The sequence below is a fragment of the Phocoena sinus genome, chromosome 5 (genome assembly GCF_008692025.1).
Source record: "Phocoena sinus isolate mPhoSin1 chromosome 5, mPhoSin1.pri, whole genome shotgun sequence".
NCBI lineage: Eukaryota > Metazoa > Chordata > Mammalia > Artiodactyla > Phocoenidae > Phocoena > Phocoena sinus.
Genome location: NC_045767.1, coordinates 127,012,176 through 127,028,199, shown reverse-complemented (window position 1 = coordinate 127,028,199; position 16,024 = coordinate 127,012,176). Strand labels below are relative to the sequence as shown.

The 16,024-nt window shown below is 36.5% G+C and overlaps 1 long non-coding RNA gene across 1 annotated transcript in view; it reads right to left on the bottom strand.

Annotated features, from left to right (window-relative positions):
* Positions 1–1,967: 1,967 nt before the first annotated feature.
* The window catches only part of LOC116754292, a 30,645-nt gene continuing 16,588 nt past the window's right edge, over positions 1,968–16,024 (bottom strand). Inside the window, exons 2-3 of the long non-coding RNA XR_004350034.1 lie at positions 4,606–4,722; positions 1,968–2,129 (exon numbers count right to left, since the gene is read on the bottom strand). This is a non-coding gene — a long non-coding RNA (uncharacterized LOC116754292). The remainder of the gene's footprint in view (positions 2,130–4,605; positions 4,723–16,024) is intronic.

Genomic DNA, 16,024 nt, shown 5'->3' with positions numbered 1-16,024 from the left:
CCAAGTTTTCTACTACTTCAAACTGTCTATCCAGGAGATGTCATTTCAGCTCCTCCATTCTCCTGCTCCGCTGTAGACCGTCTTCTCTCTCCATCTATACACAGCCATCATCCTAATAATTCCCTTCACAATGTCTTCCCCTCTTTTCAGGGCTCCACCTCTTCCTTTTTCCTTTTTTTTTTTTTTTTTGCAGTACGCGGGCCTCTCACTGTTGTAGTCTCTCCCGTTGCGGAGCACAGGCTCCGGACGCGCAGGCTCAGCGGCCGTGGCTCACGGGCCCAGCCGCTCCGCGGCATGTGGGATCTTCCCGGACCGGGGCACGAACCAGTGTCCCCTGCGTCGGCAGGCGGACTCTCAACAACTGCGCCACCAGGGAAGCCCCTTTTTTTAAAAAAAAAATTTTTTTTTTCTCTTCCTTTTTCTTGATCTACTCCCTCATTTTAGCTGAACATATCCTCCAGTCAATTCCTAGGAGAAACAAGGTGAATGGGAGGTCACTTTTTGAAACACTGAGAATTTGAAAATATCTTTATCCTCACACTTAATTGAGTGAGAATTATTTTTTCTTTCAATTGTAAGGGTATGGCTCTATTTTCTTCATACTTCAGTTTTGTTCTTGAGGTATCTAATGTCATTCTTATTTCTGATCTTTTATTCATGACCTGTTTTACCTTCAGGTAGACTTTAGGATTTTTTTTTTTCTTTATTCCTATTCTGAAAGTTTATGATGATATGCAATTATATGGATTTCCATTATATTAGGCACTTTTCATGGGAAGAAATTCAAATTTCAGCACTTTAAGATATTTTCTCTAGGGTCATTCAGTTTTCTATACACATTACTTCAGAAATGCTAGGAATAAAGGAAGTGACTGAGGATTCCACAGTTCAGTATGAAGATTTTCACTACATACCATGTTTTCATCCCTACCTCTCACCCCTGTACTCTTTTTTTTTTTTTTTTTTTTTTTTTTTTTTTGCGGTACTCGGGCCCCTCACTGCTGTGGCCTCTCCCGTCGCGGAGCACAGGCTCCGGACGCGCAGGCTCAGCCGCTCCGCGGCATGTGGGATCCTCCCGGACCGGGGCACGAACCCGTGTCCCCTGCATCGGCAGGCGGACTCTCAACCACTGCGCCACCAGGGAAGCCCTCACCCCTGTACTCTTAAATGCCAGGTGCCCCCTGGTCCTGGTTAAAACTCTCCTCTCCTGAGATATGAGAAAGGGTCTATATTTATCCTTCACAGTTCTTGACACCTTCAGTTGATGAAGCTTATAGGTTCTGCATGGTGATTAATTACACCAGTAGGCCCCACTATAATCACTGAGATGGTAACCCAACGAATTCAGTTCTCATTCCTCTATCTAATGTCCAGCTTCAAAAAATTTATTGAAATCTCCCTTACGTTATTGTCCCATCTCCAATTCTTTAAGAAATGCAGCAGAAAGAAGGAAATGGCAAAAAATAGTTAGATGATCTATAATACTTACCTCGTTCTTCTTGTGGTTTAAAGTTGTAGCTCTTAGATGTTTGTGTCCTTATTAGTTCTTGAGTATGAAAGCTATTCTGAATCACAGAATTATACAGCTAGAAGAGGTCTTGGAAATTAATTTTACAGATGAGTTAATGGCAGAAGCAGAAAGAGAATATTAGTTTCAGGACTCTCATTAATAGCATTATGTATATTAGCATAGAATATTTCCCTAAGTAAAATGAAGAAATGCATTGGACATGATACCAAGATAATTGAGAAGTGTAACTGCCTAAGAAGAATTTGAAGGAAAATGAAATTATAAACAACAAAGGGCTATTAACTTTAACATACAAAGCGTTATTTCAAACCCATTTAGCCCCAGAAAGAAGTTTGTAATATAAAGTCAGCAAATAATTCAAAATAAAATAAAATGAGTACATAAATCAGGGTAAAAGCTAGGCTGATGTAATAAACAGGCCCAAAATACAGTGGCTTAAAGAACATAGTAATTAAGTTCTCTCTCTTATAACAGTCATGGTTGACAAAGTCCAAGTCAGCTGAGTGGTTTTGTTTCACACTATCATCCAGGAACACCGTTTTCTCCCATCTTGTAGTTCTGCAATTCCCAAACACATTGTCATAGGCTCACCCATGTTCTAGGGGAAAGACAGTGGAAAAAAAACCACAGGGAAGTAGTCAGTCAGTGTTTTAAGGTCAAGATCCATAAGTGGCACATGTCCTTCTGTTTACACTGCTGATAATCTAGCCACAAAGTGAAACCTAGCTGCAAGGGGGGCTGGGGGATGAGGTCTGTAGCTGAGCAGACACATGGAAAAGAGGGGAACTACGGATTCATGCTGCAGGAGAATGGAAGAAGGGATTTTGGGGGCAACTGGCTGCCTCTGATACAATGAGATACTACTTTTCAGGAATGCAATAAACAAATATCTCAAAATAATAGTATTCATTGTTAGCAAACATGAGCTGAAATGAGCACATTCACATGTTCATGGTGGAAGATTTTCTGGTGTAATCTCCCTGAAAAGCAACTTGGTGATGCTTATCAAAAACCTTAAAAATAGGGCTTCCCTGGTGGCGCAGTGGTTGAGAGTCCGCCTGCCGATGCAGGGGACACAGGTTCGTGCCCCGGTCCGGGAAGATCCCACATGCCGTGGAGCGGCTGGGCCCGTGAGCCATGGCCGCTGAGCCTGTGCGTCCGGAGCCTGTGCAATGGGAGAGGCCACAACAGTGAGAGGCCCGCGCACAGCAAAAAAAAAAAAAAAAAAAAGTATGACTGGACAATAGGCATAAATTGGGACTATCCCACAAAAACCAGTGAAGGAGAAAAACAAAATCAGACAGGCCTTCAAGTCAACACTGAACATGAAAAATTCACTGAGCATTGCCTACAAATTACCGAAAAAAGACACTGTCACCTAATAAAAAAATTATACCTGGCTATTTTATCATCTAAGTATAAGAGTAAACCATTTTGAAAAAGAAAAAACAAGTAGATTAAGAACTTCATCCAAGTACGAGACGAATGAGGAAAAGGTGATGATGAATATTAATCCTATATAACCATAGGACCAAGAGTAACATAGATACAGGGTTATGATTACAGAATCAAGCGAAAATAGTATAAACTTTGACAGTATAGAAATGAGATCTCTCACAAAAATTATACAGTGAAGCAGGTGAGAATCTGGGGAAAAAATAATGCACACTGATAACCTCATCTTATGTAGCTGGGAGTTAAGATATATCACTTAAAGGTAGAAAATAATATAATAGAGTCATAAGAACATGTAACAGTAAAATTAAACACTAAGAAAGATATTATAACCAATCACAATGAATGGGAAAGAGAATGGGTAAAAGAATGGGAAGGAAAAAGAAATACCTAATTTTTTTATTACTCATCGAAGGAAATTAACAGATACTATTTAAAATAGTAGAGGATTAAGAGTATTATGTAAAGTAATAGTTATAAATGTAATAAATAGAACACAAGCAAACCTTCAAAACACTCAATCAAAATAATAAAAACAAGCCAAAAAACTTTAAACCCACAAAAATATTTTAAAGCATAATGTAATATTATAGAAGTATGACACCAAAAGTACCTGTCATATCAACAAATGTCTAAATTAACCTATTAAAAGAAGAAAAATATTTTCAAATATATTTGCCTCTGGGTGTATACTTTTCACTTTGGGTGCTTCCTCAATTATGCCTTTTTAAAAGTCTTACAAAGGCAGTATGGACATAACATTCTAGGAGCTACATCACATGGCAAATGAAAGTGCTTGTGTTTGTGTGTCTTTCTGTGGATACATAAGGCCATGCTATGTGTGGGATATGACCTTTTATATAACATTGCTTTTGGGACACAATTAAATCTCACTTTAGAGTTATGTACATCTTTATGTTTGAAGGAGAGGCTTAGTTGGTTTGACCTGTAAAAGGTCTGAATCCATTTAAAAATGAGCCATTTTGTATACTCTATATTTTTATCCAATATTTCAATCAACAAACTACATGTTCCAAAAGCCACTAGAATTAATTATTCATCGTCAGTAAAACTTTGGCAATAACCTCTTTTAGGAAGTGGTAACATTGACTGGGAAGCCCACTGAAATACCTGAACCCATGGTGGGCTTGCACAGTTTGCCCTTAGTATCATTACACTGATTTTCATCATGGGAATCATCTTGGCCCACCCTTCATAATATCCTTTATTAAATCTTGAAAATTAATTTTCACGGGTGACTGAGCTCAGTTAAATGGCTCTGATTTCAGGCCATTAAGGGATGCCAGCTTGTTAAAGTGAAATATCAATTAAAACAAAAATTCCAAGCATTTCTTAAAGGAGTTTAGCTGCATTAAGAAATCCTGGAGAGTCTCCGAGTTAATTTGCTTCAAACATTTATTTCTTTTTCATTAACAAGGTTGGGACAACATCATGTAAATGGTTAAATTTGTTGTTACTTAACGGATCACTGATCCTTCATGGTCTTTTCAAATCCATTCCACCAATCAACTTTTCAAAAACAAGTTCTCAAAACATCTGCATACACATGCAAGTTTGTAACCTCAAAGAAAAAAGACAACAACTACAGAATTGCATACCCAAAATGAGACGTAAGACTGAGGGAATGTAGGCTGCAAACTGGAATTTGTGTCCAGGACCTGTTTCATCCAGAGCATTCTTTGATGCTGCAATTATTTTTCCAAGAAGTTCTTATTCTGAGGAAAGAAATAAAAAATTTGTTTTGTATTAACATTTTGACCCATGTTTACCACGTAAAGAGTAGTATTTATGGTCTTCTTGGAGTATGTATGAAATTGCTAGGTCATCCGTATGAACCATTTAACCATACCATATATGGTTTTTTCCTGTTATTCATAAAATTATAAGCACAGTAATAAAAAGTTATCACATACTGACTTTTAAATTAGATTAGCACTAACTTTTTCACCTTGAAACTTACAAAGTTTTCTACCCTGGACTAATATTTTGTATTTGTGCTTTGGGAATTTTCAAATAATTATTTTTTATCTCATTTATTTCTCACACGGCCTTGTAAGGCAGACAGAGCCAATGTTATTTTCTCCATTTACCAGTGAGCAAACGAAGTCTCTTGGTGCTCAGCTGATGAAATCCAAGTCCCTAAGTCTCACCAGCCTGGGAGCTTTTCCCCAAGCGTTGTCTCTCCTGAAGCTCACAAACCCACTACAATCTATTTAGAAAGTTCACACATAGTACACGTTTGAAACAATTCTTAGGTTTCTTCGGAAAAAGTAGAAGAGAAGAAAAGCAAAATAAAGTATTATTTCTGTTAAAAACAGCAAGTTATTTTACAAGCAAAATAAGTTTATTCAGGGACAGAGGAGAATTGCAATTCTCTGCAGCAAAAACCATACATAGCCAAGTCCAGCAAACAAAGGAGAGTAAAGTTACTTTATAGAGGAGAGGGAAAGGTTGAGAGGAGGTGTTTTGAATGAAAGTCCATCAGAGGAAAGTGAGAGTTCAGGCTAATGATGGTTTCCCAGTGGCTGAGTTGCAATGTTCCCACTGGTTGCACTTGTTGCTGGGCAAGCAGAAAATCTTCCTTCCTCTGCTGGGGTAGTAAAGTAGTAATCTTTTTCCTGTTGGAGATGCAAGGTATGTCTCTTCCTTCTTGGGGTCTGCAGATGGCAATGAGTGGTAGTGCGTGAGAGTTTCCCCTTCTGGATTCCCAACTCCATTTTATTTTATTTTTTTAATTATTTCTTTTTTATATAAATTTATTTTTTAAATTTATTTTTGGCTGCGTTGGGTTTTCGTTGCTGCACGCGGGCTTTCTCTAGTTGCAGAGAGCAGGGGCTACTCTTCGTTGTGGTGCGCGGGTTTCTTATTGGAGTGGCTTCTCTTGTTGTGGAGCACGGGCTCTGGGTGCCCGTGCGCCACTAGTTGTGGCACGGGGGGCTTAGTTGCTCCGCAGCATGTGGGATTTTTCCCGACCAGGGCTCGAACCCGTGTCCTCTGTATTAGCAGGCGGATTCTTAACCGCTGCGCCACCAGGGAAGTCGCCCCCAGCTCTCTTTTAAATGAGGTTTCCTTTATTCAGTTTCACATTCCCAATCAAGGAAGACATTTAGCACTGAAGAGCCTTTGAAACATATTCTCACAAACCGAAATGTTTGTACCCTTGCCATAAATGGCATCCAGGCTAATTATTGCTAACAATCCACAGAGGGAAAACTTACAGATTCACTGAGGACTGAAGCATTTTTTGGCTCTTCACTTTGTGCAGAAGGTTAAAAGAAAGATCTAACCAGCAACAAAGTTGTTATCTAAGCACAGAATATGTAAGTGCTTGCTGAAGTTTTCTTGCAGATGTTTGAATATATATGTTATAACAGGTATATGAATTGCACTTTCTACCTACTAAAGATTTGTTATAAATGTGCTCATTTTCAGTTCCAATTCCAATTTCATAATGGGGAAGTAAGATTTTTATGTCAAATAATTACATATCAGTAATAATCTTGTATTTCTTTGCTTTTACTTCCTATATTGACTCCCTATAAGGAATGGCTTCAAGTTTATCAAACTCTTTAAATCTGGATAACAGGTTATGTATTAAGGTAAAGATTTATATCAAATGCTAGTTGAGGGAAATTTTTTAAATTTAGGGAAGCCTTTCCTATGCCTAAAGATGAGACTGCTTTGGACCAGACCTTCTTTGTTTAGGGTTGAGTCACTTCAATGGCCTCATTGAGTTATGTAAATGTAATGTTACTTGTACCCTTTGTCCTCCAGGAAGTTGTAACTAGACTATTTATTTGTTTGTTTACTTAGTGGTTTAGCAAAAGCCACCTCAGTAGAGCTGATTACTAGGGAGAGGTAGATGAATTTGTGTGAAGAGGCTTCAACCTCCTGGGAAAGGAAAAAAAAAAAAAGGAAGTTCCAACCTCCACTGTTCCTACTTCTCAAAGTTCAGAGTTGACGAGTCTTTTTGGTATAGAGTAGACCAGAGTGGCACAGAATAAGGCCCAGGTGTAGGACAGACAAAATAATCAAGTAAAATAAAATTTCCCTGAGAAAAGCAGGATTCTGGGCCAAAGACTAGAGATCCACAAAATGTCCAAAGATTTTTTTCAAGGAAAACTGTCAAGGAAAACACCTTCTGGATGATACTGGAAGCTCCACTGGGCATAGTCAGTCTAGCATGTTTCTGGGCACTGGGGAGCAACGGCTGACTGTGGGAATGTGAAAGAGCTGTAATTGCTGGAGCTCAGTGTGACAACTGTGGCCTGAATAAGATCTGGATCTGCAAGGACCATCCAACAGCAGTGGACCAACATCTGTTCCAACCCATCTTTAACAATGACCACTCCATGGCCAGGAGAAGTAAAAGCAAGAGAAAACTGATCTGTTCTCTTTTTTCCTTTTCACGGTGTTTGGAAGCAGACCGACTCTGATTGACTGAGAAAGGCCTTGGAATTCTTAGATAATTCAAGAGTTGAGGGATTTTCCAGAGAAATTCACAGGCCAATGTTAGTTACTAACATTTAAATATAAAAATTTACTATCAGCACTGTTGTCTACGGATCACCTTCCTAGAAATTTTTAGTGTAATAGACTCTTGGTTTTTTCTGATTTGTTTGAACTTACTAATAGTAATTTAAAAGTCTATGACATGAAATAATTTGTACTTTTGCTACGGCATTTGACTTGTACCCATTGCAAGAGCAGCAAGTAGAAATTAGTCACTTAGGTGTTGAGCACACTCAGCAGGCCATCCAGCATCTAGATGTATTTAACTGAGACTCATACATATTTTATGGAGAAAATTTAATGTTATAGCTGTTTTGTGAGTATAAAATCTCCTAAAATTTTTAAAAAATAGATAAAAATAAGAATTTTCACATAAAATTCTCTTGGGGAAAAAAGAAAGTTCTCCAGAAAAAAAAAAAAAACAAAAACCATCTGAGGATCTTGCAACCCTGGGCTCAAATTCTGATTGTAAATTTCAGGTGGAGCTGAATACCAACTGCCTGCTTTAGACGTGATATGTACCCTCTAGTTCACCACACCCCCATATCATTACTGACTGAGCTAGAGTGATACTTGCCATTTTCTTCACACGCTGTGATTTTTATCGTGACACAAGTCCTGGATTTTGTACCCACCCTATTTATTCACAATATTTATCTGGCACTGGAGTTCATGAGCTCTGTCCTAGACTCTGTCTTTTGGATGGCAGTTGTAACCTCAGTTCCTTAGTATATTTCTAGTTCTCATGAGCAGAATGTCCTTCTGAATGAAGCCCACCTGATTTCTTCTCCACTCTACTCCTCTACTCTCTTCTACTCTTGTTCACAATTGTTGCAACTCGTTAACTAAAAAGTGGTCCAGGGATTTTGAATGTTCCCCCCGAAATCTTGCAGAAACTAAAGCCAAACAACACAAAGCAATTATTAGAGAAGCCCAGGTTGTAGGAAAGAGAGCTGTAAGTCTTCCCCCCAGCATTAAATACAGACTCTTACTTCCTTTTCTTGGCTGTGCTCTGAAAATGGGGGAGGACCTGAGAAACACCAATACTGCTAGTTGAAAATTTAACTTTTAACATATTGTTCTGATGAAAAGTAAAAATTTCCTTTTTTTAAGAGGTTTTGACTTCAGATTGGAGGAAGCTAAGGAGACATGAGAAATAAACAGAATGTGAGATCCCTGAATAGATACTGGAACAGAGAAAGGATACTAATGCAAAAAATGAGAAAATTTGAATAAGACTTTTAGTTTAGTTAACATTTTTGTACTGATGTTACTTTCCTGGTTTGGATCATTGTACTGTGGTTACGTAAGATGTTACCATTAGGGGAAGCTGGGCAAAAGTTATATAGGAACTCTGTTCTATTTTTGCGACTTTGTCTAAAATTATTTCAAAGTAAATGTTTTATCAATTTTTAAAAGATTTTATATTTTTCTTTTGATGCATCTGTTAAAAATATATATCTATGGTCTCAAAAAGAGTGAATATGTCGAATACTAAGCTCTAAACAGCACTGCAATATTTAGAAAAAGAAACCTGTACACTTGTGTAGAAAACCTTCTGTGACTGCATATACATTCCCATGGCTATATATACACACTTTGCTAACAGTTGTTAGATTACCCATGGCCTGACTGTCTGCCTGGATTTCCAAGTAGTCCTATAGTCTTACCACATGTTGAACAGTTATATTACTCCATTTTAGTCTTTTATTATTAACTTTGTCTGGACCAGGTCCAGAGATAGTCACTGGCTCTTGAACACTATGTATTCTGTGTTCTACTGTAAGTCTTGCAGTGGGTCAGTTGCCCAAGCACTTCTCTTACCCTAATAGGAGGATCTAGCTGAGTCCGGCTGGTTTCATATATACGATACTCTAAGGGCTACTACCTTCTCCCTTAGATTCTCCACACCATTGTGAGTCAAATCTTTTTGTCACCAACATTGCTATTTGCTACCCCTACGTCTTCATTCACTCATTAAGTATTTATGGAGCATCTATTATGTGTAATGCATTGGGCTAAGCACTGAGAATATGGAAAGAAACACGTTGGACATTGATCTTATCCTTATGGAACACATACACATACTTGATGTGTGTACTTAGTGACTAAATAGTAGGCTATTTTTTCTTCCTTCCTCCCTTCTTTCCTTCCTCTTCCTTCCTTTTTTTTTTTTTGTTTCATTTCAGATCTTGAATGATAACTTCTCTCTGGCTCCTAGAAGTACTTTTTAAAATTTATTTCAGGGGCTTCCCTGGTGGCGCAGTGGTTGAGGGTCTGCCTGCTAATGCAGGAGACACGGGTTCGAGCCCTGGTCTGGGAGGATCCCACATGCCACGGAGCAACTAGGCCCACAACTACTGAGCCTGCGCGTCTGGAGCCTGTGCTCCGCAACAAGAGAGGTCACGATAGTGAGAGGCCCGCGCACCGCGATGAAGAGTGGCCCCCGCTTGCCACAACTAAAGAAAGCCCGCACACAGAAACGAAGACGCAACACAGCAAAAATAAATAAATTAATTAATAAACTCCTACCCCCAACATAAAAAAAAATTTTTTTACTTCAGTTCACCAATTTATTGTATAAAAGAATCCTGATTATATATGATTAGCTCAACTCCGCTATATTAGCATCTATAACTTTTGTTTTCGAAAAATATTGCATGATCAACAAGTTTCATTGTATACATTTTGCCATTCAATCTAAAATGTGTATATTTGTGAGTGTGGATATAAACATGCAAAGACTTGGAGGCCTTGAGTCTTGCTCTTTTCAACAGCCTGCTTCCATGGCAACAGAATCTATTAGAACCAACCTTGTCACCACAACTTTAGGTCCAAATAATTTCACAGAAAAGATAAAAAGGTATGTGGCAACTCTATCTTGCTCCATCTTTTACATAAAGTAATTTCTCAGAAATATGATCAGCACTTGAGACAACAGTGATTAAAAATTAAAAGGCCCCGAGAGAGAGAAAAAGACTATCCATAACAAGGATTTTGAAAGCTTAATGAAAGGTAGAAGAAAACATGATAGGACTGCAGTCTTTAAACTTTTTTGCACAGTGAACAATTGATCCAAAGTTTAAAATGTGAAGATTTAGATCGTCATTGGGAGACTAAAATGTTCATCCTTAAGGGTTTGTACTTAGAGGCCCATGAAGAGAAAAAAAATTTCATCCATTAAGGTTGAAGAAATCCTAAATTTATGGTGTCATTTATTACCTGGGTCAGAAAATTAAATATGAGCGCACATACTTCATTATGTCCTTTGAACTTTGAATGTCAGAGCACTTTCTCCAAAACAATAAAGGCAGAGGTGCCCTAGTAGGACACAGAATTGTCAGCCCAGCATTTTTGTTCTTGGTTCACTGGCTTTCCACATCTCTGTGCTCTAAAACACTGTGTTGATTTTGCCGAACTCAGTAGGTCATAGAGTCTTCTCATAAGGTTAAGGCCATAGAATTAATTCCTGTGTATATTAAGTTTTATGGTCACAGACAGCACCAAAATTTTCACTAGTCACAAGAAAGACTGGGCCAGCCAGCAAGACTAAAAACTTCATCTTCAAAACTGTTTACTGACGCCATCATAATGATTAAATATAAATAAGTACAATACATATTACCCATTTGTATTTAGTTTTATTTTATTAGGGGATGTGGCTCAGGTTGTGATTGTTTGGTCAATATATCCTCTTCAGAGATAAGGACAGAGTAATTTCTGTAAAGAGCAATAGACAGAGGCTGGTCACTGGATATTCAATTTTTAAAATTTACTAATAATTTAAATAAATGTAACATGAATATATATGCAATCAACAACTCATATTGTCTGATGTCCACAGCAATATACATAAAGTGAAAGATTTATATTCACTTTATAGAGACTTTAGGACTCTGTATTATTATTTTGTGAATTTCAAAATACATATACAAATTTTAAAGAGTTTAAATAAAGCCTATAATAAACAAATATTTAACATTTATTGTGTACTAGGCACAAAGACTTGGGGAAGATGCAAAGACAAAAAAGAAAACTAATCTCATCTTTTACTGTCTATCTGGGGAGTTGCCCTTGTAACACAGAAATAAGAAGGTGAATAAGGAAGGATGAATAGGGAAGTGCAGAGTATAGAGTGAATTGGTAGATAGATTTAGGATTTAAAGTTAGAGTATTAGGACCTAAATTTATAATATTAGGATCAAAGTTTTGGTGCTTTTAAATTCTGCCCCAGAAGCCTAGTTCATGGTAAAGAGTCTCTAGTGGCAAAAAAAAAAAAAAAAAAAATCTACTTGCATTCTTGTAAGTATCTTTTTAATAAATGTCTTCCTCTACCAGAATGCAAGCTCCAAGAGCACAGAGACTGTCTACTTCTAACTTAGCATAGTCACTAGCAGGCAGTAAATCTTCCATAAATAATTGTGGACTGGTTGAAGAGAGCAAGCCAAGTGCAAAAGCTACTTTTTTGTTAAATTTCTTTTAATTTTTAAGCCTAGAATTTTTTAAAATTTCATTTTGATATATTATACTTGCAAAATGTTGCAAAAATACTACAGAGAATTCCCATATACCTTCCACCCATATCCCATAAATGTTATCTTATATAACCACAGCACTATCATCAAAATCATGAAATTAACATTAGAATCAACCTTAACATTAGGTAATACTATTATCTAATTTACAGACCTTATTCAAATTTAGCCAATTTACCCACTATGTCCTTTTTCTGGTTCAGGATTTAATCTACCATGACATGATGCATTTAGTTGTCATGTCACTTTACTCTCCTATAATCTGAAGCAGTTACTCAGCCTTTCTTTGTCTTTCGTGAACTTCACACTTTTAAGAATGCTAGCCAGTTATTTCTTAGAATGTTGCTCAATTGGAATTCATCTGATGTTTCCTCATGATTAAATTCAGATTATTCATTGTTGGTAAGGATACCACAGTAGTGACGTTGTGTCCTTCTCAATGCATCATATCAGGAGGCACATGGTATCAATTTGTCCCATCATAGGTGATATTAACTTTGATCACATGATGAAGGTGTAAAACAGCTGACAGAGAACAGTATTTTGTTACAGCAGTCCAAACAGACTAAAATAAAAGAGATCCATGGCACACACAAAATACATTAAGATACTTTGTAAAACAATCAGGTATGAAAAAAAAGAAGACAAAACATTCTTTTTCTAATCAGTTGATAAATTTACAACAACATAGGGCTCTTCAGAGTTTCTGTTTTATCTTGTGTCACTTTTGGTAGGTTGTATTTTTCAAAGAATTTATCAATTTCATCTAAGTTGGTAGTAATAGTGGCATAAAGTCGTTCATATATTCTCTTATTATCCTTTTAATGTCTATTAAGATCTATAGTGAAAGTCCCTCTTTATTCCTGATATACATATAATTTATGTCCCCTCTCTCTATTTCTTGATCCCTCTCGCTAGGAGCTTATCAATTGTGCTGATATTTCAAAACAACTAACTTAAGTTTGTTAAATTTTTCAATTGTCTCCCTACTTTCCACTGATGTTATACCTTTCTTCTTTTCTCATTAAAACATTTAAAAGCTATAAATTTCTCTCTAAGCACTGCTTTAGCTGCACTGTACAATTTTTATAATTTTGTGCTTTCATTATTAGTTTAAAATGTTTTCTAAATTGACTAGTGAATTCTTCTTTTACCCATAGCTATCTATCAGAAAAACTAGAAATAACAAGTGTTGGTGAGTATGTGGAGAAAAGGGAATACATGTGCACTTGCTGGTGGGAATGTAAATTCATGAAGCCACTACGGAAAACAGTATGGAGGTTCCTCAAAAAGATTAAAATTGAACTACCATATGATCCAGCAATTCTACTTCTGGGTTCTTATCCAAGGAAAAAGAAAATACTAACTTAAAAAGATATATGCACCCCCATCTTCACTGCAGCATTATTTGTAATAGTCAAGACATGGAAGCAATCTAAATGCCCATCAATGGATGAATGAATTCAAAAATTGTGTCATATGTATACAATAGGATATTATTCAGCCATTAAAATAAAGGAAATCCTGCCATATAGATCTATCTATCTATCTATCTAGATACAGAGAACAGATCGGTGGTTGCTAGAGGCAGGGCAGGGGGTTGGGGGTGTGGGAAATTAGTCAACTGGGTTTTTTTCATTTAAACAACATCATAAAAATAAAGGATATTAAAAATTTTGTCATCAAATAAAAAATAATAAAGCAAGCAAGAAAAATACACTTCTTTCATGCTATGAAAAGTTGATAAAAGCTTGTCTTTCCAATAAAGGAAACTTGGAATTGATGTAATGGATAAAAGGAGCTTATGAAACATATATAGGCATTCTTGATAAAATAAAAATAAAAGCTTAAAAGATATTGCTTTTGGTAAGGTAAAAAAGTGTTTGTTATTTTAAAATTCTGCTTTAGAAGACAGATGTTTTGCTCTTCTTGACTAGTAGATGCAAATACAACTTAACTGTTTTCCAACAGGAAAAAAAATATGTTCAGTATTTCTTTTATTTTTTCCTCTGGTATTTTAATTTTTTTTTTTTTTTTACTGGAGTATAGGTGCTTTACAATACTGTGTTAGCTTCTACTGTACAGCAAAGTGAATCAGCAATATGTATGCATATATCTCCTCTTTTTTGGATTTCCTTCCCATTTAGGTCACTACAGAGCATGGAGGAGAGTTCCCTGTGCTCTACAGTAGGTTCTCATTAGTTATCTATTTTATACACAGTATCAATAGTGTATATATGTCAAAGACAAAGAATAGCATAAAAAGGATGTCATTGTCTTGCCATTCCTTCTGTGGTTCCCAGTTCACACATGTGGGCACATAGTTCACAGTGTAAACTGATATATTGATCTTTCAAATGATTACTTAAGAACCATCCATTTAAACTTGAACCATTCAAAAATGTTTCCTTCTCATTCAACAACAACAACAAAAGGTAATAAAAATCTTTCTGTAATGCCAGACTTTTCCTAGTGAAAATATATGGTTTGCCATAGCCAAAGTACTTTTGAAATCCAGGGTGTTTACGGCTCCCACCAGTAGACACCGCTAAGTAATCCCTGTGAGTCATATGTGGCTGTGCAATCCTAGTCATGCTGTTAAGATAGTTGTCTCCTTGATGAGCATCAATGGCTTTGTGCAAATTTCTGAACAAATGTAAGGCTTACCCAGTGTCAAAGTGGGTAGTACCAATTTAAGAAAGGTGAGAATTTAGTAAGTCCTTTGAGACTGTCCAGAAAATACCTGAGAGATTTTTAAGAGTGTAACAAAGTAGAATGGAATTTCCCAGAGATGGTTGACTTAAGGAAAACCTCTCGGTCTCTTTTAGAAATTTGTCATTTGAGTAAAAAAATAAGATGCATGATTACTTTATTCCTAAGTGCCAATTAGGACCTCAAATAGTGCCTGGTGTCCATAAGCAAAAGTAATGACAAACTAGCTATAAAAATAATCTCAGCCTTTAGATAAATTGTTGATCTTGATGTTTCTCTCTGCTGTGTTAAAAAAAATAGAAGTAGGTTATTTACTTCCAAATGTTGAGGGATTCTCTAAATATCTGATATTTTCACTACATATAGAAGTCTGGTCAGACAGTTTTCTTTCAGTGTCTTAAAGATATTGTTCCACTGTTTCCTGGACATTATTGTTTTTGATATTAAATCATTTGTATTCTTGTTCTCCTGTATGTAATGTGCTTTTTTTTCTCTGGTAATATTTTCTCTTTACCTTTATTTTTCATCAAGATGTGCCTAGGGTGGTTTTCTGTGTTTTTCTGCAGTAAGATTCTTAAATCAAAAATTAAGATCTTTTGAGCTATTATTTGTCCTATATTTTCCACTCTAACCATATGTTAAAGTTTTTGCTATTGCCCCACAGAAATTGAGGCTCCATTCATTTTCTTAAAAATCTTTATTTCTTCTGTTCTTCAGATTGAATAATTTCTGTTGATCTAGCTTCAAGTTTACTGATGATTTCTTTGTCATCTTCAGTCTTCTGTTAAGCTTCCAGTATTTTTAAATTTCAGACATTTCCAGAATGGCAATCATCAAAAAAATCTATAAACAATAAATGCTGGAGAGGGTGTGGAGAAAAGGGAACCCTCTTGCACTGTTGGTGGGAATGTAAATTGATACAGCCACTATGGAGAACAATATGGAGGTTCCTTAAAAAGCTAAAAATAGAGTTACCATATGACCCAGCAATCCCACTACTGGGCATATACCCTGACAAAACTATAATTCAAAAAGGGTCATGTACCACAATGTTCACTGCAGCTCTATTTACAATAGCCAGGACATGGAAGCAACCTAAGTGTCCACCGACAGATGAATGGATAAAGTAGATGTGGCACATATATACAATGGAATATTACTCAGCCATAAAAAGAAACAAAGTTGAGTTATTTGTAGTGAGGCGGATGGACCTAGAGTCAGTCATACAGAGTGAAGTAAGTCAGAAAGAGAAAAACAA